The following is a 26169-nucleotide window of genomic DNA, read 5'->3' on the forward strand; positions in this document are numbered from 1 at the left end:
TAAGTTTGGCTTGGGAGTACAAAAGGAAGCAGGGTAGAGACTAATAGAATTTCATCAAGATAAGTTGCTGGTCATAATAACACTTTCAACAACCCAAAAAGCAACTCTACACATGGACATCACCAGATGGGCAATACAGAAATCAGATTGATTATATATTTTGCTGCCCAAAATGGAGAGGTTCTATATAAATCAATTAAAACAAGATCTGGAACTGATAGTAGCTCAGATTATGAGATTCTCATTGCAAAATTCAGATTTAAATTGAAGAAGGTAGTGAAAACAATCAGACTATATAGGTATGAATTAAATAGCATCCTTTATGAATATGAAGTGGAGGTGATAAATAGATGAGGTTTAATAGACAGAGTGCCTGAAGAACTATGGACAGAGGTTTCTAACATTGTTTGGGAAGCAGCAAGGAAAAATATCTCAAAGAAAAAGAAGAGTAAGAAAGCAAATGACTGTCTGATGAGGCTTTACAAATAGCAAAGGAAAGGAAGGGAAAGTAGAAAGGGAAAGATACACCCAATTGAATGCAGATTTCTAGAGAACTGCAAGGTTTTCTTAAGTGAGCAATGCAAAGAAATAGAAAAAAACAATAGAATGGGAAAGATGAGAGATTTCTTAAGAAAATTAGAGATATCAAGGGAAAATTCCTGCAAAATGGGCATGATAAAAGACCAAAATGGAGAAGGGATTAACAGAAGTAGAAAAGATGGCAAAAATATATAAAAGAACTGTGCAAGGAGGATCTTAACATCATGGGGATAGCCACAATGGTGTGGTGAGTCAGATCCTGAAGAATGAAGTAAAATGGACCTTAGAAAGCATTGCTAACAAGAAAGATAGTAGAGGTGATGGAATTCCAACTGAGCTATTTAAAACCCTAAAAGATGATGCTGTTAAAATGCTGTATTCAATATGCCATCAAATTTGGAAGATATAACAGTGGCCACTGGATTGGAAAAGATCATTTACATCCCAGTCCTAAAGAAGGGCAACGCCAAGGAATGTTCATTTCACTTGCTGGCAAGATTATGCTTAAGATTCTGCAAACTAGGCTTCAGCCATTGCTGAATGTGTAATGAGAATTACCAGAAAAGCAGGCTGGTTTTTAAAGAGGCAGGGAACCTAGAGTCCAAATTGCCAGAATTCCCTGGATTATGGAAGAAACTTTAATATATATATATATATATTTCTGCTTCATTGACTACACTAAAACCTTTACAACAAAATGTGGCAAGTCCTCAAAGAAATAGGAGAACCAGATCATCTTACTTGTCTCCTGAAGTACCTCTATACAACAGTTAGTACTGAACATGGACCATGGAACATGGATTGGTTTAAGACTGGAAAACGAGTTCAAGACTATCTATTGTTTATTTAACTTATATGTGTAGTCCATCTTGTGAAATGTTTAGCTGGATGAATCAAAAGCTGGATTTAAGATTGCTGGGAGAAATATCAGCAACCTCAGATATACAAAGTATACCAACTCTGATGGTAGAAAGTGAAGAAGCTGGTTTGATGTTTAATAACCAAAAAAACTAAGATCTTTGTTGTGTTCTGGCTGGCTAATCTATTACTTGCAACTATTGTAACCTATTGCTTGACTCAGTTCAGCAGAAGTCAAGTTCTCAGATGAACATTGAATGAGGCGGGAGTCGAAAGTAGCAAGTTCTCCATTTATTTAGCAACAAACAAGAGTTTAAATGCACTTTTTAGTTCCTGGTTTTCTCCCATACACATGACATTCTCCAAACAGCCAATCAAACAATGCTTACATGCTCATGGACAGTAGATGATCAGTGAACTCAGAAAGTATACTTTTTCAGGCTTAGTGCTCTCACACAATGTTCTAGGAGTTGCCAAACAGGAGGAACAGATAAAAAGATCCAGAGAGCTGACCCAGAAAACTAGGCCAAGGGTGTACCTGGGCAAGAGGACCACTAGGCCATTCCCAGTCACACAATGACCTCTCTGTGACCCTCAACAGTCCCTTACAGATCTTGGCAATTGATCCCATCACTTCCATCACTTCCTGGCAAATAAATGGAAAAGAAAGGGAAGCAGTGTCAGATTTTATATTCTTGAACTCAAAGATCACTGCAGACAATAACTACAGTCATAAAATTAAAAAATATTTGCTCCTTGGAAAGAAAACTATGGCAAATATGTACAGAATACTAAAAAGCAGACATCATTTTGTCAACAAAGGTCCATAAAGTCAAAGCCATAATATTTCCAGGAGCAATGAATGACTGTGAGAGTTGGATCAGAAGGAAAGTTTAGTGCCACAGATTCAAGGCTTTCTAATTGTGGTGCTAGAGAAGACTTTTGAGAGTCCCTTAGACAGCAAGGAGATCATGTCAGTCAATACTTAAAGAAATTAATTCAGATTATTCACTGGAAGGTCAGATACTTATGCTGAAGCTTAAATGCTTTGGCCATAGAGTTAGAAAAGCCCATGATCTTGGGAAAGACTGAAGACAAAAAGAGAAGGGGATGACAAAGGATGAGATGGATAATGTCATGGAACCAATGGGCATGAACTTAGACAGTGAGAGACAGTGGAGGACAGAAGGGTCATGAAGAATCAGATCAAATGTACAACAACAAGAGATGAACTTGATGAGTCTTTCCTGTTCACAGTTCTGTCATTCCAAGACTATCTCCACAAAGTTGAGAAACAAACTAGAGAGTTATCTATACTCTTATCCCATCCTACTTGATGAAGAAGAGAGGAGTTACAGTTTTAGGAGGAGTCACAGAATCAGAGACAGTGGGGCTTGAGAGAACCTGAAGATTATTACCATTCAAAGATGTAAATTTATTATTTATTATTATTGCCAATATTGCTGCATATCTTCATCTGACGCCTCATGATAACCACAAGTAGTAGAGGGGAAAAGTAGCTGAGCTTCATCAGAGAGCTCATCAATATGCTTTAAGCAATTATTATTATTATTATCTGCTAAATTCATGAAAAAGAGACACCACTCCCTCCAATATTGTTAGTGAGGAGTATGTAAGTATTTTTATAAAACAAATTTACAAATCTTATATAAAGTTACTCCACTTGGGGACTAAGGGCATCTGATAGATAAATTATCAAAGACAGGCTAGAGATAGCATGGCAGACTATAGATAGGAGATGGATTTAACTCCAGAAATGGATCCCCAAGCTTGGAATACAGGTAGAGAAGGTAGCATAAGGGGTTGGATGGACTGGATGGAACTGGTTAAAGGTGACATGATCATTCCTTTAAGTTAGGACATGTCTATCATTAAGAATTATGGAAACTTCCCAGATTGAAAATAGGCCTAAGAGTTATAAGGCAACTCGATGAAGATAGAGCTCTGGATCTGTAGTCAGAAAAACTTAGTTTAAATATGGTCTCAAACACCCTGGGCAAGTCACTTAATTTCTGTCTTTCTCAATTTCCTCATCTGTCAAAAATGGTTAATAATAGGACATTTGTGAAGCACTATGAAACCCATTAAGTGCTCTATAAATACAATGTTGTTAGCTAGAGGTATTACAAGGGAACACAGTTTTGAAATAGGAAAAGAAACCTGCCTCTTCCTGGCTATGGAGTAGAGACTCTCCAGGGAATGCTGGCAACTTACCACTAAAGCTGCATATCTTTATCTGAAGCCTCATGATACTGGACTCAGATACTAACTACAAGTAGTAGAGGGGAAAAGTAGCTGAGCTTCATCAGAGCTCATCAATATGCTTTAAGCAAACTTATCCAGACAGCATGAAGTGGATTAGGTTGAAAGTAGGATTCTAGTGGGGTAGCAATCATTGACATCTGGTCAAAGGGGAACCTCTGACCTCAAGGTCAGAATGTCTGAGATCCATATGATTAAAGAACTATTGCCAGCAAGTCTTCCTCAGGTGGGACTAAAGGAAACAATGACAGGAAGACAATGTACTCCTTAATCTCTCAGTCTTTGCCTGTGTTTTAGGTAAAGATTGCTGTGATTTTGGAACTTGTCAGCTTCTATGCTTTTTTTTATTTTTATTTTTTTAGGTTTTTGCAAGGCAAATGGGGTTAAGTGGCTTGCCCAAAGCCACACAGCTAGGTAATTATTAAGTGTCTGAGACCGGATTTGTACCCAGGTACTCCTGACTCCAGGGCCGGTGCTTTATCCACTGCGCCACCTGGCTGCCCCTCTATGCTTCTTTTTAAAAGAAAAAACATTTCTTGGCTATTGTTTACTTTTACCCTTTGTTATTAGGTAAACCATCTTTTGGGGGAAAAAAATCCACATTTGACTCAGCAGCATACCCTAGAGGCTAGATGTTAAAGTTGGAAGGGTAGTTTCTCAAACAGATGTGGAGTCAAAAAAGAAATGCAGGATAGGGAGCCAGGAGCCAGCATTTCAGTTACTGATTCCCTTTTGGGGGAATTACCTCACAAATCTACTCTTCTACTTCTGGAAGAGTTATCTTTATCTGATCTATATTTAAATTTGAAGATTAAAAGCCACCTTGATAAACTCAAGGTTTAGCAATCAATATCAATTAAGAAACATATTTATCTACTATGTGCTGGAAATACAAGTAATCTTCCTTCTTTGGCATTTGGTCTCCTATCTCTTCCAGTTCAAGGCCTAGGACAAGGTTCTTTACCTGAGATCCATGAACTTATTTTTTTTTAAGAAAGATTTTATTTATTTTGAGTTTTACAATTCTCCCCCCCTATTTTTGCTTCCCTTCCCCCACCCCCCCACAGAAGGCAGTCTGTTAGTCTTTACATTGTTTCCATAGTATATATTGATCTAAGTTGAATGTGATGAGAGAGGAATCATATCCTTAAGGAAGAAAAATAAAGTATAAGAGATAGCAAAATTACATAAGGTAACAGGGTTTTTTTTTTTCCTCTCCTAAATTGAAGGTAATAGTTTTTGGTCTTTATTCAAACTCCACAATTCTTTCTCTGGTCACAGATGGTATTCTCCATTACCAATAGCCCAAAATTGTCCCTCATTGTTGCACTGATGGAATGAGCGAGTCCATCAAGGTTGATCATCACCTCCATGTTGCTCGTAGGGTGTACAATGTTTTTCTGGTTCATGAACTTATTTTTTTTTAATATATTGATAATTATTTCAATATACTGTTTTCATATGCATTGTTTTGTGCAATTGAAAACATTATTCTAAGGAAGAACGCCATGTTTCACCAGACTTACAAAGGGGACCATGACTCAAACAGGTTAGGATCTCTTGAGCCAGAAGGTCAAATGATCACCCCCACTCCAGTTTCCTCATTCCTACCTCTGAAATGAGCAAACAAGTTGGCCAGTGGTCCAGAGGCCGAAGTGAAAGGCTATGTGGGGTTAAGGTTGTGGAGGTGGTTCTGATGGTGGAGATATTCTGAATGAGCCAGGGAAATGGGTGGAGGACTTGCTCTAGCCTCCCTAGCTTCCCTGACAGACTGGACAAGAATGTGTTCCTTTCTAGACTGGGCTGTGACTCAGCAGTCCTACTGCTTTGTGCAGGATCTCAGGCCTGAGGAAGCATGACTCAGAAGCTGAAGGAGGGCGTGGTTATGAGCAGAGACTGCGGCAGTCCAGGGGAAGTGGTGTTGTGGGAGAACGGGTTGTTCTTTATCCTAGAACCCCAGGGTAAAGGTATGTGTTTTGTGGTCTGATACATGTGATACCGTCAGGTCCCGAATCACGTGGCCTCAAGAAAGATCGAGGCCCTCCCTCCAATTTCCCTAGCATCTCGGTTCCACCTCCTGCAGACTTTTATCTCTTTCATCTTTGGTGCTCTCTCCAAATGTTCACACCCCCCTTCCCTTCCTCCAGAAAACATGCCATGTGACAAATGGAAAAAAGGGGCAAGCAGCAAACAGCTTGGGCAGAATCCTCCGGGCAGAGACTGTGGAGTAGACAATGTCATCCTTCCCTGTTCTTCCTGGGGGATAAAAAAGGATGAAGAAAATGTTACTGTCCAATTGAATCCTCGTGTCCTGAATCTCCCCCCACACACTGTTTTTGTTAGTATTTATCTCTTTCCCCAACACTAGCTCAACACAGCCTAGAAGAATGCCCCATAAAAAAAAAAGCTGGTAAGCCATAAACTCTTGGTTTTTTGGTTCTCCAAGAAGACAGTATGAGAGCTAGGGAGAAAATGGAAAGGAAGCTACCCACCAAGCCTCCTTGATTCATCCTCTCCATGGTCCAGAAAACACTCCATGTATATTTTCAAGGGTAGGGTTTGAATGTCCAGTCTAAAGTATAATGACTAAAAGAATATAATAAATGTTAAATTTTCTTGTTGTTTGGTGATGTGTCTTATTGGAAACATGGTTGGAGGAGGGCAAGCTTAAGGGGAGGGGTGGGTTTGTCTCTTTTCCACAGAAATAAAAAGATCAAGAAGTGCTAAAAGAACTTAGTGACCCAAAGAATACGCCACCTCAAGAATGTACCCTCAGGCTCTGCCAATGGATCTGAATTTCCTTCCTGGGGCATTCTTATTTCCCTTTCCTTCCCATCCTACTCTGCTCTGAGCCCTGAGCCTCTCCAAGGCTGAGCAGAGTTTAAGGAAGTTTTCTTAGAGAGAAGCCAGGAAATTGAGGAGACCAGAGGAAAATGGGGACAGGGAAAGGAATCAATAAATCAGGAAGGGCTTGCATGAGCTTGCTCAAAATAGCCTGATGCTGCACCCTTACGACTAAGGCTAGCTCCCAGGGACATCAGTCAACTAGCACAGACTTTAGGGGGCAGGAGAGGAAAAGAATCTAGGTAGGAGGTCAATTCAATCAATCAATCAACAAGCATTTATTAAGCACCTAGTATGTGTCAGGAACTGAGCTGAGGGAAAAATCTACAGGGAAATAAAGGTAATACAAATGGGAAAAAATTCCTTTCCTCAAACAGTTTAATTCTAACTGGGGACACAATATGTACATATACATACATAAATATATATACATACACATACATATATATATATATACATACACATACATATACATTCATATAAAAATAAATGCAAGGTCATGTGAAAGGGGGAGAGAGGATGGCACTAATAGCTGAAGGTATCAAGAAAGGCTTCATGCAAAAAAGTAGTGACCCTAAACCAAGGGAAAGAAGAGTATTTGCCCCTCTGGAAACCTGCCTGCCAGGTTACTGTGAGTTGGGAGAGTGAGCCTAGAGGGATTGTTTTAAAGTTTTGAAATGTTTTAAACAATTTGCTATATAGGAAGAAAAAGACAAAAACAAACAGTTTCTACCAGAAGAAGCGAGCTTTTTAAGGCTCTGACTCTGGGATTCTTCCAAGTTGTCCTAAGGCACAGAGCAGGACCTTAGGATTGCAGAAAGGTAAGCTCATTGGATGAAGATGTTACCCTCCTCATTTATTGAAGGTCAACACAGGTCAACAAGAAAAAGGTATGTGGTGAGGAAAAAGCTGGAACCCATATATCTGTCAGGTGAAAGTTGGTTTTATACGTTTGAATAGTCTGCCTGTATGGGGCAGGCCTGGGGATGGGGAGTAGCTGCTGATGTTTGAGATGGGCCATATGTATGACAGTAAAGCAAATCTAAGTGAGTATATAGGCAGTGGGTATATGAAAAGGAAAGCAATGTATGTCTCTTCATGTAATGCAGGAGAGACATGTGTGAGGATAGGGAATGTTTATTTGTGTTGTTAAGTATGGGGGGGAGGAGTGTATGAATAGACTGAGTTTGTAGAGAAAATTATATATGTCTCTGCATGTAGCGGGGCAGGGAGACATCTGTGTGTATTTATGTATGAAAATAGAATATGTTTATTTATATGTGTTGTTAAGTGGGAGGTGAGGGAGAGTGAGAAGAGAGGAGTGTTGGTCAGAGGGTGTGCTCAGGCAGCTAGCCAACCCAGGACTGGAATTTCCCCAAAGCTCATTTTCTATGTTTAATCTTCAGCTGGTGATTTTATCCATGGCCATCAAGCTCCTTAACCCTTAATTGGAGAAGTTCCATATACCCTACTCTCCAGCTCTTTTAGATGACAGACAGCTTCTAAACTAGGAGTTCCTTCCAACAATACTAATATAATCAAATTCCCAATGATGTGAGAATCTGTAGTAAGAAGAGAGATGATAGGGCAGCTAGGTGGCACAGTGGTTAGAGTGCTGGCCCTGGAGTAAGAAGTACCTGAGTTCAAATCCAGCCTCAGACATTTAATTACCTAGCTGTGTGGCCTTGGGCAAGCCACTTAACCCCATTTGCCTTGCAAAAAAAAAAACCCCACAAAAAAAAAAGCAAAAAAAAAAAAAACAACAGAAGAGAGATGACCATTAAATCTTAAAAAGTCTCCCTAGAAACACCATTCCCACACTTCCTACCACCACTATTTAACCTCAGGAGTTAAAGCTGAGGAAGAACCTTGAGGGATAAGTCCCCTAGTCTTCAACTACTACCTAAATGAGCTTCAGAAAACTTCCTTAGAAGCAGAACTGGCCCTTTTCTGAGCTAGCTTTTTCATCCTGTAATCTCTTTGGGAACTCCTTAGAACTTGTGCCAAATTCTTGCCTTCTCCCCTTACTATGCTAAGTGAGAATCAACTACTCTGGGTTGACTTTCTTGTATTCTGCATAAACCCAACTCTTTTTTATCTACTCTATTCACCAATCAATAAATCAGAAGTCATGTAGTGTTGGAAAAAGTACTTCTTCACAGGAAGTTGGAACTCCTTTAAACTAGTTGTAGGTGACCTTCAGTGAGTCAGTCACTGGAGCTCCTTCAGTTTGTGTCAAATAAAGAGGTTGATTCCTGGAGTCCTATCCCTTCTACCTCTAATAGTTTTTTTAGAATTTTTTGGAATTTTAAAATTCTAACAGAATTTAATTTTTTCTTGAAGAACTATAGCAAAAAAGATCAAGTTGATTTTTAATAAGAATAAATCCATTTTGGAAAAACAATCAACATAATCAATTATATTCAGACTACAAACATCCAAAATGAAACAATTATATCAACAAAAGAAGAAAAATCGTTTTACAAATTAAAATATTTCTTTATGTTAAACAAAACAAACAACTCACCCTACAAAGTATGGACATAAAAGAGCCATTTTTAATATGGTTAAATACATACATACATACATATATATATATATATATATATATATATATATATATATATATATATATTTATCTAAAAACCAAAAGTTAGCATTATATGTAATAGGAAAAGTGGAAATTTTCCCAAATCTTTCATTTGCCTAGAAATGTGCTAAATATTGAAAAAATCAAATATAAAATATAATCCCTGTCCTTAATGAGCTTACATTCCAGTTAGGAAACAAAACATATATGAAACAATTATGTGTTAAACTTTGTCAGTTATCTGTAGGAACCGTTGCAATTTAGAGAATTGAGAACTTGATATGGGCTAGAATAGTCTTATCTACCTTGTCTAATCACAACCTTTGGTACCTGAGACCCTCTATATGTGATATACATGTGACAGATGTTACCCAATTCTCTCTGTAATCATACATACACAAACACTCTCCCATCTAGCTGAGAATCAGAGACTTATCCTTTTAGGAAGTTCGAATCAGACTGGGCCAGGAAATGATATCCCCAGTTCTAAACCAAAATGGAGTAGGAGAGGAAGCATGTTGGATTCCCTGTTCCTAAACTTACCTCAACAATAGGTAACACAAAATTATCTTTGAGTCAGCCAGGAAACCCAGCTTAACTTCCTAGACACAATATGACCCTTTCCCCCCTCACTCCTGTGCCTCATACTCCCCTTGAGATTTCTCAGAATAGTTAGGGAATTCCCAAGTCAGGGGTTTTCCATTTCAGCTGAACCCCTACAATAACACACATATACCCAAAACACTTCCTTGTTCCCTTGGTCCTGACTCAAGACTTAGAAGAACAGCAGAAGCAGACAGAGAAGCTGTAGGTAGATAGAATCTACAGGAGCCTTGTTTGGAGAAGAGATAAACAAAAGACATCGAGATTGAGAAAGGGTCAGGGGACAAAGTAAGACATTCTTGGCATACTCTGGCTACTTTCAGACTTTTTTTTTGTGAGGGATAGAACTTTTGGTTTTGAAGACTAGGTACTCCGGAATTCTTTTTCTGGGAGATAGTTCTTACTGGTGGCTGGCTACCATAAACTAGGTCATTCCTATCTCAAACACTTTAGTGTCACTGTCTCTAAAACATTCCTTCAAAAATGTCTGAGGAGGACAAGTAGTAGATGCTTGGATGGTGCTTTGGGCAGAGAACAAATACAAAGCACTTAGCTATTCACTCTATGAGACAGGAGATAGGAAACCTCTCCAAGTTTCCCAAGGAAATAAGCCTCAATTGATCCCTCTCTTCAAAGCTACCAAACTGAGAAACGTAAAAACAACAACAAAAAATGGGTGAATAAAGAGGACCAACTCTTTCTGCTACATCCCACAGCTCCTTTCATGTGTAAAGAAACACAAATGAGCAGTTAAAGAGAAAGAACCTAAAGGTGTAGATCAGTTAGTCAGCACCTAGATGATGATGTTTCATCTCTCCTTCTTGAAGATCATGACATCAGGGAGGTAATGCCATGACACGATATATCCCCACATGAACTGGATTTGAATGAGGGGGTGCTATGCTCAGTCAGCCTCACTTTCTACTCTGGAGCCATCTGGGTCCAGTGACTAGATGTGAATCAGGACAACTAAAGATCAGGCAATCAGGATTTAAGTGCCCAAGGTCACACAACTAGTAAATATCTGAGGCTGGATTTGAACTTGGGTCCTACTGACTTCAGTGCCATCTAGATATACTCTATGCACTCTAGAGGAACAAAAAAGTTTTTGTTTGTTTGTTAGTCTATAACTAGAAGTCAACAATTGGAAGAACTAGGAAAGCCTTTGGCAGAAAATTTATAGGGCTTCTTTAGGTCTGACCTCCCTTACCATGGCCAGCCAAGCTGCCTCCACTCCAATGACATGATGCCCCCTGCACCTTCCTGATGATCATTTGGACAAACATCACTCCATCACCTCTTGCTCTAGTTAACAAAATCACTTCCCAAACATTTTCTAGCTTCTAGCTTATTTTCTAGCTTCAAGGTTCAAGCCTCCTATTGTATACCTTCCACAAAGTTCCTAATCCCCTGTCTGATGACAGAACCTTTATTGAAGCTACTCACTGCAGCTAGACACCATGCCTACCTGTCCTGGTGCCCAGGATGTCAGTTCTGACTTTCCCATGTTCTCAGAAACTTCCACCTTCTATTCCTTTGTCCTTAAAATTTTTGTGGTCCCTTTTTAAGAAGATTTCTTTACTATTTAACACCAAGAATAATTAGCTTAGACTATCCTAATGAGATGATAGAAGATGATCTCATCACATTCCCCAGCTGGGAAACTTTTCACCTCAGTATCAAGGGTAGTCCATTATTTTGCCAAACCATGAATTGCTCACATGTTCAGGAAGAAAGGATCCTCTCCATGTCCTTAGGTACATGGCTCCTAAAATTTCTAACAGGGTTGGAACAGTCTGAACTTGGAGCTAGAAACCCCTTAGGGTAGTGAGTTGACAGCCAGGCTTCCCCTGAGGAACAGTACAAAATGTGAAGACAAGCAGCTATGTATTCATGGACACCTCATAACTCAGGGCCCAAGGGAGACAAGGAAGACAAATAGGCACTGACTAAGGGAACAGATCTAAGTAGGAAAGGCTAACCAGGTAAGAGAATAGCTTCCCCTACCCTTAGAAATAAGCTCGGGCTTCTAACCCTGGCATTTAAAGCTCCCCACAATTTGTTTCTAACATATTTTTTGATATGTTCTCTTTAGGTTCCTCAACTTATCAATGTGAACCTTATACTCTTGAGTTATAGAGCAGCATGTTCTGCTTGCTTCCAGTCACTTTGGGGTGACAAAGCAATCCTCTTATTGGTCATTAAAAAGGAAAAACAAATGACTCTGTGATACTTTAAAGGGGGGGGTGACTCTGCTTGCTACCAGTTTTTACCAATGGACCCAGGGTTTTCAGCCCCTTGAATGCATGAGGAAGTCTTCTCCCAGATTTGATCATGTCTGTCTCAGGATTACTATTCAGTAACCTAAACTCTAGAAAGAACAAATACAGAAGAGGCAGCCCAGAACCCAGGTTCAGGCTTCCCAAGACAAGACATGTTTTAGCTGCCAAGTGGTCACAGTTTAGTATATCTTCTGGGGTGAGAAGTGTGACACCTCTTCCCACCCTTCATATTAACATTACTTGTCATAAAAGGAGCAGAAAAGCAACAGGGGCACAATCATTCTCAGAGCAGTTCAAGACTTCACCTTATCTTGCCCATAACCATGCCACTTCCTGGCCATCTTCACATCATATTCCTTCACAATTCTAGTTCTCCTTTATCTTCCTCCATTAAAATATAAACTCCTAAAGGGTAAGAACTGTTTTGTGCTTGCACTTATAATCTAAGCTTAGTCCAGTGCCTCATACATAAGTAAGCATTAAAGATGCTTTATCTTTCTTTCTTTATCTATGAGTCACCAGATATTTCTGTTCAGTGGCCAATGAGGGTATTGCTTCATCATACTCAAAGCCCACAAGTCTCTGAGTCATATTTGGCTAGATGGAAGCAGCCAGGAGCTTTGTCATCCTCAAATCAGTCAAGCACTGAGCTAGAAAATATGGTCTGATTTGCTTACTATCCCCACCATGGGCATTTCTACTCTCATCCTCTTTTACCCTCCTGGAATAGTCTCTTTTAAAAATGTCTCAGACAAAAAAAGAACTTCTGACAGATGCCCCAGGATGACTTATTCATCAAAACTTTCCTTTCTTTTTAATAGACTCATATCCCAAACCAGTTAGGGTAATATTTCTCTGAATCCTAGTCAGGTCTTTTGAATTCAAGTCTTTCAGCCCCTTACTCTCCCCCAAGAAAAAGGCAGAACTTTAAAAAAAAATACTTTACCAGCAACTAAGGGTAAAGGCCAGAATAAAATGACTAAATTAGCAAGGTTAAAGCATGGAAACTTTGTCTTCAATGAACCATAATTTCAGCATTGAGACTAATAGCGTCAGGGAAATTTGATCTTGTCTCCACCTAAAACACTTTTCTTTTTATTTATATATATATTCATATTTATATTTATTTATTATAATTGATCCTTGACCCTACTCTATTATTAAAACTGATTTTGTCCATATATCAGCTGTTCCTCAATCAATCAACACAACTTTATTAAACACCTACAATATGCCTATAGACAGTGGGACTTGGAACTGCATCTTTAAGTCTTTAGAAGTCATGAAAATCAAAAAGTGCAGATGAAGAGGTAGAATATTCTAGATAAGGGAAGGTGGATAGTACAAAGGCACAGAGAAAGGATATGGGGAGTACCATTTAAGGAACTATAAGGAAGCCTGGGTAGCTGAATCACAGAAGGGAGTAAAGTATGAGATGTCTGGAAAAAAGGGTCCAGATTATGAAGAGCCAAGTAGAGGATTTGATTAACAGGAGCTATTGAAATTCATGAAGCAAGGGGTGGCTAGGTGGCACAGTAGATAAAGCACTGGCCCTGGAGTCAGGAGTACCAGGGTTCAAATCCTGTCTTAGACACTTAATAATTACCTAGCTGTGTGGCCTTGGGCAAGCCACTTAACCCCATTTGCCTTGCAAAAAAAAAAAAACCCTAAAAAAAAGAAATTCGTGAAGCAAGAGGGACCTTTAGAAAAGTCTTTTTGCAGCTGAGTGGAGAAAAGATTGGAAAAGGAAAAGAATTAAGATATGGAGACTAGGTAGAAGGCTACTGCAATAAACCAGCAAGCCATGTTGAAGTTCTGAACTAAGGCTGTGATTACACCAATGGAAAGAAAGGGATGTATATAAGAGATGTTGTGAAGGTAAGAATGACAAGCTATGGCAAAAGATTGAATATGTAGGGTGAATGAAGGCAATGTGAGAGTTGTAAATAGGGTATGCTAGTGCCCTCAACAGCAATAGATTTAGAAGTTGAAAGGATTTGGGGGAGGGAGCAAAAATAATGAATTCCAGCAATGGAGAGGTGATTGGCTCAGAGTTTCACTATATCAAAAGTACTAAAATCAGGTTTGGAGTCCAGGTCATCTGACTCCAAGTCCAAGGTTCTTTTCACTTAGATCCCATTCCTTCCCTTATCTATCCAGCAATCATTTTTGCTCATGTTTTATATTATATATCTACAATTCAACTATAATCCTTTTAGGGGCAAAGATTTATGTCTATACCTCTTTATAGCTTCCACAGTGTTTAAGATATACCTCTTACATACCCCTGCACTCAAAATATGCTTCTCAGTGGTAGTGATGATGATGCTTGAATTTGTGAAAAAAATAGATTTTAGGAGAAATTAGGAGTCCAGAATTAGATACAAGAATGGGTAAATGAAGAAAGTGAGGTTTCTTCTCCTAGTAATCTTTTGATCCTACCTGAATTACTTAGAAAATATTCTGGTTGACCTAAAGACAGAAAATAGGCTAGGACAAAATCAGGAGATAGAAACAGCCTTACAAGGAAGTCCAAATGTGATATCTACAACTTCATCAATCAGGACCTTGGAGTAGATTAATGTACAGGGCCATGTAGGAATGAGACTCAGAATACTCTCTAGATTGGGAGAAAAGGACATTGAAAGGATCAGTGGGTCAAGGAATAAGGAGGAGAGATGGTGGGATTACAAACAAACTACACATAGTACAAAACATCATTATCAAGTAGTCATCATCTAATTCATAAATCCAAAATCTTTCACACTGACCTCTAGGCATTCTCCTTTTCTTAGTTTTCCCAACTAGAAACAACCATATAAACTCATTTGCTACTATGGTCTTTCTTCACTGGCAAAGTCCGGTGCCTGATGGGAGCTCAAAACATCTAGGGTACTGTATCTCAAACCATGGAGTATAGAATGTGTTCAGGGAAGACTAGTACCTCTGATGCTGAGTCATTTTCAGGGCTGCCTTCCACTTTTGGTGTCTACCTGATTCACCCAACTCTCACCTGTGGCTCTAAGAAACACAGACAGGTTAAACCAGGTTGAATATAACTAAAGGATCTCAAATCCTTTGGTGAGTTAAGGTGGATGAAAATAATCTGTTCCAAAGGCCATGAAGGTGACTAAAACAGAAATTGTGGAATACTTAGAACCTGGTTAGATATCAAAGAGGCCACTGCATCCCAAACCATTGCCATTTATCTTTAGTTTTGTCTTGCCATTGGACTTTAATGACCCTGAAAGACAGAATGAGGTTGAGGACATCAAGCAAACTCTGCCTCACTTAAATCCAAATAATGTGCATATCAAAGAAACATTAGCCATACCATTTTACCATTTTCACTTCAAAAGCCCTATAGTGATAGGTAAGTGATGAAGCAATAGTTGTGGATATAGTAGGAGCTATATTCTCAACCCTGCACCAAAGGCAGCCTGGGTCATAGGGTCATCTCACTGGACTGAAGCAGTCATGGAATCTGGTGTGTCATGGTGTGTCATGGCCTGTGTGTCTGGGCAGCTTTTTTGAAGGGCCATATTGTTTATCTCTTGGCATGAGGAAGGGGTTAGAAAAGGTGCCCTAAGAATTGTCTGCTTCACCTAACTCTGGTCTGTTTACTGTGGAAGATTGGGATCTCTCCCTGTGACCAAAAAATAAAATATTATAAAAACTTTTGCAAAGATAATTCTAATCTAATGGAACATGTATATACTTTGGACAATACGAAATTCTAAAAAATAAATAGCTCTTGTTGCAAGAGAACTCAGCAAATATTGTATCCAACTAACAGCCCTGAGTGAAATAAAGCTGGAAAATGAAGGCTAGATTACTGAAATCAGAACAATACACTTTTTTTTTTCTAGGAGTGGCTGCAGTGATGAGGAGAGCTGTGAAACTGGCATAGGTTTCAAAAATCAAAACCAATCTAGTTCAGGGTTGTCTAACCTTACTTTTAAAAGTTTTTATTGGGGTGGCTAGGTGGCACAGTGGATAGAGCACTGACCCTGGAGTCAGGAGTACCTGAGTTCAAATCCAGCCTCAGACACTTAATAATTGCCTAGCTGTGTGACCTTGGGCAAGTCACTTAACCCCATTGCCTTAAATAAAATTTAAAAATGAAAAAGATATAAAAAGAAAATAATGGGTTGGAGGCAGCTAAGTAGTATAGTGAATAGAACACTGGCCCTGGTTTCAGGAAGACCTGAGTTCAAACCTGGCCTCAGATACTTAATAATTACCTAGCTGTGTGACCTTGGACAAATCACTTAACCCCATTGCCTTACAAAATAATTTTTTAAAAAATTTTAAAAAGAAAGGGAGAAAGTAAAGGGCTAGCAAAGCCCAGAGAGATGCAAGATTCTTAATTCAGTAAGAAGGCCTATGAAATTCAATTTTATGCTAATAGTAACAATACAAAGTACATTTATGATGCCAAGGTAATTTTTGGATCAAAGATCTTTGGCACATCAACTATTCACTGCTGATGGAGCCATATTGATTAGTAATAAGGAAATAGTCCTGGAGATATGGGCTGAACACTTCCAAAGTGTTCTCAACAGATTGTCATCAACCAATTGCTTTTTGACCATATACTTTAAGTGAAGAAGAAATTCTGAATTCGATTGAAGTCAATTCAATTCTATTCCAGTTGAAATTTGCAAGGCAGAGGGTCCACACTAAAGCTGACTGACATTTTCCAGTTTATACAGAAAGAGGAGCTTATCTCTAAGGAGTTCAAGGATGCTTCCATTGTCCATCTCTATAAGGTAAAGAAAAGAGGTTGTTGTTCTGTGACAATCACAAAGGAGAGTAGGTCTTTCTCTTAGTCATTGCCACAAGATTCTAGCAAGAGTCCTTAATAGACTGATCCTTCACTTGGAAGATAGTCCTGAGAGCCTGAGAGATTTCAGAAAAGGCTGAGGAATGGTGGATGTGGTGTTTGCAATTCCAGGAGAAATGGCAGGACCAGAACAGAGGTCTGTACACAATGTTGTGGATCTGACCAAGTACTTTTATACCTGCTGGTTGTGAGGGCTTATGGAAAATTATAGCAAAATCTGGGTGTTCAAAGAAGTTCACAAGTATTATATATCAGTTTCATGAAGGCAAGATTGCACAGTTCTGGATAATGTATGATGTCCTTGCACTTTCCCAGTCACCAATGGAGTGAAACAGGGTGATGTTCTTGTCCCCATGCTTTTTAGCATGATATTTCCAGCAATGTTGTCAGGCACTTTCAACAACAACAAAAACAGCATCAAAGTCAGTACATTAATAGAGAACTATTTAACTTGAAAAGGCTACAAAAGTCATTACTAAAGTGAAGGGAGAGATGGTGCATGATTTTTTGTTCACAGATGAATTATGCATTTAGTGTTGCCTCTAAGGCCAAGTTGCAACAGACTAAGGATCAATTCTCTGCTGCTTGCATAAAATTTTGTCCTGACAATTAACACCAAGAAAATAGAAATTCTCCACCAGTTAGTCCCACACTATCCATTTGTAGAAACATTGGTTATAGTCAAAGGACCCCCTGCCTTGTAAATTTCAACTGGAATAGAACTGAATTGACTTCAATAGAATTCAAAATTTCTTCTTCACTTTGAGTGCTTTGGATAAATGAACATAAACTTTCTGTGGATGTACACATAGATTTATGAGGCTGATGCATGCATTGCCTAGCTCAGTCTTTGGAACTCTGAAAGAAAGTATAGGAGAAAAGAGATATTAGACTATCTACCAAACTAAGTCAATAGAATTATTGTGCTGATGGATCTCCTAGTATGCTTGTGAAATCTGGTCAATATACCAGTGCCATACCAAGAAACTGAATTGTTTCCATTGAAATTGTCTTAAGAAGATTCTGAAGATCACCTGATAAGATAAGGTACCAGACTCCTTGTTCAAGCTAAACTGCCAAGCATTCATGTTCTACTACAGAAAGTACAGTTCTGATGGGCTGGTCATGTTATTTGAATGTCAAATGTACATTTGCCTAAAAGACTATTTTATAGAGAACTCACACAAGGTAAATGCTCAAATAGAGGTCAGAAGAAGAGATGGAAGAACACTCTTTCAAGATCTTTCTGAAAAATGATGGAATTGACTACATTAAGTAGGAGACACTGACCCAGGACCAGCCAGCTTGAGCAAAGAAGAATTATAGTAGTTCAAAAGCACAAATTAAGAGATCTCTCCACTCCAAATGTTCATGTACACTATTTATGGCTAAGCTGAGGTAGAGTCTTCTGAGTTCATATTGGTCTGACCAACCACAGTCAAAACACACTGTACCTTGACTTCAAGAAACTGATGTCATTTTGGTCTTTTTCAATTATAGTCAACAACCAAACAACTAATCATCTCATGCCAGGAAGACAAATGCCAATTTCTCTTCTATATTGCATAGCTGAGCTCGAGTGCCTCAATTCTTTGCTATTTATCCTCAGTTTCTCCCTCTCTAGTATTGTTTAAAATAATCTTTTTTCATTATAAATTTAATAAACAATAAGAAACATGAGTTCAGTATTCAAATAACAAAAATATTATAGCTACATCTGTGAATTTCTATTACCTAGTTTAATTTGTTTGTAAATGTAACAAGATAGTAATACAACTGCCCTTATACTTCATGCTTCCTTAGGAATTTCTTTTTCATTTCTTCTCTGTACTTTTTAAATGTTTATATAGCAAGTGTAGAATAAAACATATATCTAACAGAAAATAGTAACCTAGCTCTAAAAGTTCTCCAAACTATGCTTGAAACACTTTAGTATATACATAATTTTGTATCTTCCTTCCTTCCTTCTTTCTCTTGTTTTCTCACTTTCTTTCTTTCCTTCTCTCTTTCTTTCCTTCTCTCTTTCTTTCTTTCTTTCTTTCTTTCTTTCTTTCTTTCTTTCTTTCTTTCTTTCTTTCTTTCTCTCCTTCCTTCCCTCTTTTTCTTCCTTTCTACCTCTACTCCTTTGTCACCCAAAAGCAAAGCAAATCAACACATTGACCAAGTCTGAAAGAGTATGTCTCATTCTATTCTTCTATTATCACCTCTCTGCCAAGATGTAAGAGACTTGCTTCATCAATATTTTTCAGAAGTCAAATATACCCCTTCAATATTTTTACTTCTCCTTCAGCTGTGGATGCCTTAGCTCTCTTTCTGAGAATATGGTTGGGACATGAGTTCTCAACTTCCACCCTAGCTTTTGAGCTTATTTTGATCCTTTCAGCTAGTCTGTCTTGATAGCACACAAATCTCTTCCTTTTAATTCAGATTAAAATAAAAAAAAAAACACACAAAAAACAAGGTTAGGATTTTTCAAAAGGGACCTTTACAATTTATTATGTGCTTAGGACAGTGCCTGGCTCATAGTAGGTGCTTATTAAAAGTTATAAATTGATTAAAATACCTAGGAGGAAGATACAGGCATAGTCACATTTTCAGAGCATTAATTTTTTTAGCTTAACTTATTGACTTGGCTGTCATAGTCCATGCAAACCACTCCTGATATATATCCTTACATGGGTTTGATATCTGACTCACCACAAGAGACAATAAAGTAAAGTAGAAAGAGTTCTGATCTTCAACACATTTTGACATTTTCTGAACTGAATTTAATTTTAATTATGTGTGATAACTATGTGGTCCTGGATAAATCTCTGTCTAGGTCATGAGAGTGCAACCTTTTAGCTCTTCTGTGCCACATCACCCAACAAAACTTGTCAAAGACCACATATAGAATTTAATATTTACAAACATGAATTATTAATTCAATAATATTATATTATTAGATATAATATAGTTATGTGAATAATCATTATTTATTTCACATTTATAAATATTAAATTCTATATGAAGCCTTGACAAATTTTTCTTGGGTAATATGACTCAGAAGACATAAAAAGATGAACATTTCTGCTTTAGACCTTAATGAGACTTGATTTCTTCAGCTATAAAATGTACATAATGCTTGCCCTGCCTACCTCATAGTGTGGTTAGGAGAAAAGCACTAAGAGCTTCATTTACAGATACCAACTACTGTTATCCTGGTCCCAAAAATCAGAACTAGGATTGAGGAATGCATGTAAATTGCAGAGGGAGATTTGGGCTGTATATAAAGTAAAATCTCCTAAGCTGATCAAATTGAAGTGAGCAGTCTAAAAGTGGAATAAGATAGTGGGTTGTAGAGTTCTTTTAAAATGACCATTTATTGGAGATGTGGATCTAGGCTGGACTAGTTATCATTTATCAAATCATTCTGATGTAGTAGAGAATGATGGACTTGGTAATAGGAGGACCTGAGTTCAGTTCTGCCTCACACATTACTGGCTGTATGTGTGATCCAGGGCAAATCACTTAATTTCAGTCAATCTCTGTAAAATAAAAATAATAATAGCATCTACCACATAGGGTTGTTTACAAGGTTGTTTGAGATGTTTACAAGTCTTACAGAATTATATTATATAAATATTATTTATTATTTGACTTGATGGAATCCTCAGCCTATCCCAGAATCTGCTTCTAATGCATCAAGTTCTTTATTTATAACATTAATAGTTGATACTTACATAATGCTTTAAGCTTTGAACTTTTACATTAGCTCATTCAGTTCTTAAACTCAGTGCAACCTCCTAAGGTAGGAATATTTTAGAGATAAAGTCAGACTGACAAAGAATTAGGGCTTACTCTGAGTCATACAACTAAACAGAATTCTGAGGCAGGATTCAAACCTAGGTATTCTAGTTACCAAAGCCAGCACTCTCTCTGATATACCATACTACCTTACATTGACAATGGTCAACCAAAAAAATTCAACCTAGGCGGAGAACCATGGGAACTTCCATTCCCTCGCAGGTATCATTGCTTAAGATTTCCCCAGCCCTGGTCACTTTCCTTTCCTCCCACCTTACAGTTACAGACTTCACTTCAACCTAGTGTTCTCCCTTAACACCATCCCTGACTCTGCTTTTCACCTCATCCTAGTTCCTGTCTAAGGAGGATTACTATCCCCATATAGAGGGAAGGGGACAGAAGGACCAGTCTCAAATCTACCCTCAATTAAACCCCATAGCTCTTCCATCCTCCCCAATCAATGTTGTTCCCCTAGTTCATTGGCAGCATACTCAATCCCTCTCCCATCTGAGAGTTCCTTTCAAATGTAGATGAATCTTACCCAAAGACCCATCAAAGCTGTTTTATATAATTTTGAAAAGCCTAAGTCAAGGGGAAAAAATAGGGGAGCAGTTGGTTACCTGTTGCTATTAAGCTCTCTTCTTGTTTCACAGATAGAAGGAAAGATCTGGGACATCACATTTGGTTTCTCAGAGAACAGTCTAATTTGGATGGAATGTAGTATACCTGGTGAGAAGTGTGATGTGAGGCACAAAAATGTGACTGGGTGAAAGTGTAATGGGGGATACCAAGTTGTAGAGAAGTTCTAACTCTAATAACACTACCCAAGAGATGGAAGAGGAGAGCCATTCCCTAGGCAGTCCCTTTCAGAACAAAACAAAATAGACTAGAGGAAGAATCAGGCCCTAATGGACTATCTGCCCTTTATGTAAGTACCCCTGATGCCTGGAAAGGGTGACTGAGTGGGAAAAACCTTTTGGAGAGATACATACCAGGGGAATATCCCATTCAAGACAGCTTCCTGTCAGGGAACCCATCCAAACCAATTGTTTGGATTTTGTTTATGGTGTCTAGTGCATGCATATTTCTTTCCTTTCCCACTCCTCATTTCCCTGAAGGACTAACAGTGCTATTCCATCGCTACTACCATTACTATCACCACCATGGTAGTGTTATTTTTGGCCTTTACAACTTTACAATGTTTTGGTGCTTCCCCAAAATCTCTGACATCCCTGGTTTCTTCCTGTTCAACCACTTTTGGCCAATGGCCATCAAGACCTCCAATCCTAGAAAAAGGTAACTGTGGCTAAGGATACCCATGTATGGAAATAGAAAGGGGAAAGCCCAGAACTTCCTTGATTAGAGAATTCCCAGAGCCACCGGGATTCATCTAACAGGGATAGATGATAGCCTTTTCTTAGGTCAGACAATTCTGCTGCTTTGAGATGGGATGAGAGCTAAAAATGAGGTATAAATTCTGACCAGAATCTACAGGTCCCTCCCCAACTCTGGACCTACATTATTCCATCCCTATAATCTTAGTCTTTCTAGGTTCTGCAGGAAGGCAGAATAGACAGAATAAGATATGTTGGGAAGGGACTTAGAACTCACATATTTCATAAGTCCAAGATTTTTTCAAGCCAGAAGAAAGGAGTGGAAGTGGATGAAAACTCATCCCATGTCCCAGTCCATTCCTCCTTACTGCCTGTTCACAGAAGCCTGGGCAGAAACAAATATCATGGTCATACATATATACATACACATGATACATATATTATGCATGTATGTATATATGGTCATACATACAGAAGACCCATCCCTTTCACTTCCTATTTAGGTCGAGACCCCAGATTTGCATGACCATCCAGCCATGAAAAGGACCTACAGAAAGCTTTACCAGCTGTACAATCTCTTCTCAGACTCCTCTGTGTCCCAGCCCCTCCACAGACAGGATGCTGCTGTGTATGAATAAGTCGCCCAATCTCTGTGTCAGCGCTGACTCATTCAGCCTCTTTGGTGATTTACACAAGACAAATGAGTAGGAAGAGGGGAGGGAAAGTATACCCCACCAAGGCCCTAAGGACAAAAGTTGCTTTCTCATCAAAAGATCCTCCAGGAAAGAACCCCCATCCCCAACATGAGGCATGAGTGAAGAAGATCAGGAGCATGAAGAATTAAGATCTCCCTCAATGGGAATCCTGCCTATAGAATGGCTGAGATTCCTAGTCAGAAGCATCTGCTTTAGATTTTTACTTTTGACATGACAGTGATGTTCTTTCTCCTCCCTGTTCCACCTACACAACTTGCATCATAATGATAACCAAAGATCCTGAATGGTTCTCTCTGGGAAAGATGAAGCAATGCCAACAGCAGCTCCTGTTTCTACTTAATAGCACAAAGAAGCAGCAAGTGTGATTGCTAATCTATACAAACAGTGATGACTGAATGATTATGAAAAATGAGAGGAGGAACTACAGGACTGGAGGAGAATAAATGCTTCAATTTTTTAAAAAAGGAAAAGAACAGAATCTACAAACTATATTTCAGGGAGCTTGCCTTTCATTTCCTTGAAATTCTAGAATGTCTTTAAAGGGATGCTTAGTGAACATCTAGCTGTCAGTGATGACAAAGAGCCAGCATGACTTTATCAAGGATGGATCACATTAAGTTAAACCCAATAAGACACAAATCAATATAAATAAAAAGTCTTACAGTTCAAAATCACTACTAAGTCTATAGCCCAAAGAGATCATAAAAAAGAGGAAAGATTCACATGTCCAAAAATATTTATAGCAGCTCTTTTTGTAATGGCAAAGAATTGAAATTGAGGGGATGCCCATCAATTGGGGAAGGCTGAACAACTGTAGTACATGAATGAAAGTACTGTAAGAAATCATTAGCAGGCAGATTTCAGAAAAGACTGGAAAGACTTGTATGAATTGATGCTGAATGAAGTGAGAAGAACCAGGAAAACATTGTACAACATTAATGTGTGACAATCAGCTATGATGAACTCAGCTCCACTTAGCAGTTCAATGATCAAAGACAATTCTAAAAAACTTGTGATGGAAAATGCCATTCACACCCAAAGAAAAATTATGGAGTCTGAATGCAGACCAAAGCATACTATTTTCACTTTTAAAAACTTGTTTCATGCTTTTTTTCTCATAACTTTTTTCTTTAGTTCTGATACTTCATTCACAAAATGACTAATATGGAAATATATTGTACATGTATAAAATATGGAACTCAAAAGCTTACAAAAATGATGAAGACTGAAAACTATCTTTGTATGTTATAAAAAATAATGTTTAAAAGTCTTACAGTTGAGTTTTTTAAAATGAATTTCACAAGTACAGGATGAATAAAGTATGACTAGATAGCAGATATTTTTCTGAAAAAAATCTGGAAGATTTAGCATACTTGCAAAATCAGTCAGCAGTGGGATGTGACAGCCAAAAAAAAAGTTAATGTGATCTTAGAACACATTAAGAAAAACATAAGTTTTTTCCTGCAAAGTTGTCCATGGGACCAACCTTATTCATAGTCTACCCAGAATAATGTTAAGTAGTGCTAGAAAAAAACACTATCCTTTGGCAAGAAATTCCAAATTCCAGACTTCTAGTTCTACCAATGATTTAACACATCTCTCAGGAGATACAAATCCTTTTGGGAATAATAACATAATAACCCATTTGACTGAACAAGTTGTAGTATACAATTGTGATGGAATACTATTGTGTTATAAGAAATAATGAGCAGGATACTTTCCGAAACACCTGGAACTTTATATGAACTAATGAAGTGAGCATAACTAGGAGAATATTGTACACAGTAGTAGCAACATTATAAGGATGATCCACTATAAAAGATAGCTACTCTGATCAATTCAATGAGTTAAGGATTCATGATGAAAAATACTATCTACCTCCAAAGAGAGAACTAATACAAATTGAAGCATTTTTTTCACTTTATTTTTCTTTCCCTTTTTTGGCAACATGGCTAATATGGAAATTTTTTACTCCACACATGTAACTGATAACATAGTGCTTGCTTCTCAATGGGTAGGGGAGGAACTGAAAGGAGGGAGAGAATTCAGACTCAAGTTTTTGAAAAAAAGGGAAAAAAGAAAGATAATTTCCTATATGTAATAGTCCTATCATATTTTGCCCTAGTTGGATTATAGGTGGAGCCCTAGATTTAGTCCTGGATGCCACAATATAAGTAGCTTACTGAAAATCTGGAGAGAATCCACAGGAAATAATGAAGGGTCACAAATCTATATTATAAGAAGAGAGGTTAAGAGAACCAGGGATGCTGAGCATGGAGAAGAGAAGACTCAAGGAGGACATTATAGCTCTCTTCAAGTATTTTAGGACTATCTTATGGAAAGAGGCATTATACCAGTTCTGTCCCCAGAAGACAAAACTAGAAGTTATGGGTAAGAGTTGCAAAGAAAATAGTTTTAAGCTTGATGTCAAGAAAATCTTCCTAACAATTATGGCTAAATATCAATAACAAAAATTGACATTTACATAGTACTTACTATATTATTATTGCATATAATCCTCACAACAACCCTGGAAAGTGGTTGCTATTATGATCTCCATTCTACAAATAGAGAAGCAGAAAGAGATTAAGTACCTGAGAGTTTAAGCTATGAATCATAGAGCTAGTGTTTGAGGTTGGATTTGAACTCATATTTTCCTAACTTCAGGTCTAATTCTCTAGCCATGACACTACCTTACTGTCCCAGGATAGAACAGACTGGTTTGAGAAAGGAAGATCTTTTCACTGGAAGTCTTCAACCATATGGATTGAACTTGATAGCAGTGAGATCTCTTCTAACTCTTAAAATTCTGTGTAACTTAGCTTGTTCCTTATTTAGCTTGTTCCTTAACTTTTCCTCATTTAGAAATCTGTAAATCTTTTCTATTGATTAGAACTTACATTCCCTTGGATACTGCACAATACTAATAGCGAAGAACCTCAAGTTAAAGAATTACTGCCCAGGGAAATAAGGCTACTAAGTGGCAGAATTCAAACCCGATTCTTCCTCTTGCTAAATCTGTTACCCCTTTCTTTAACACCTCTACCTTCAGGGAGCCCAGAACTGAAGAGATTATAAAAATGAAGCTTTTTATATGTACAAGATAATTTCAAAGTTATCTAATCTAAAGCTGCTTAATCTTTTTTGTATCCTGGACTCCTATGCCAGTCTGCTGAAGCCCAGAAACCCCTTTTAAGAACACTTTTAAGTGCATAAAATAAAATAATTATATTGAAACAAGTGATTTTTTTTCTGTTCAAGTTCACAGGCCTGCTGAAATCAATTCAAAGAACTTGGGAAATCCAACCCTTTCTTTTACAGGGAAAAGATCAAAACATGGGCCAGAGAAGGGTAGTGATTTGTTCACAACCACACAAAGCCAGGTGGTTTCTCCTGACTCCCCAAGTTCTTTGCATTACACTATGTTGGGAGCCATTGTTTTTGTGCCCCACACAACTGGAAATTATCTATTCACATATAGGACTTA

General features: G+C 38.1%; 1 long non-coding RNA gene across 4 annotated transcripts in view; it reads right to left on the reverse strand.

Moving 5' to 3' along the window:
• Positions 1-4757: 4757 nt before the first annotated feature.
• The window catches only part of LOC141514496 (uncharacterized), a 96694-nt gene continuing 75282 nt past the window's right edge, over positions 4758-26169 (reverse strand). For all 4 annotated transcript variants that reach the window (XR_012476038.1, XR_012476040.1, XR_012476039.1 and 1 more), the window contains 2 exons: positions 25179-25243; positions 4758-5937 (listed from right to left, as the gene is read on the reverse strand). This is a non-coding gene — a long non-coding RNA (uncharacterized LOC141514496). The remainder of the gene's footprint in view (positions 5938-25178; positions 25244-26169) is intronic.

The sequence above is a fragment of the Macrotis lagotis genome, chromosome 2, assembly GCF_037893015.1.
Source record: "Macrotis lagotis isolate mMagLag1 chromosome 2, bilby.v1.9.chrom.fasta, whole genome shotgun sequence".
Classification (NCBI taxonomy): domain Eukaryota; kingdom Metazoa; phylum Chordata; class Mammalia; order Peramelemorphia; family Peramelidae; genus Macrotis; species Macrotis lagotis.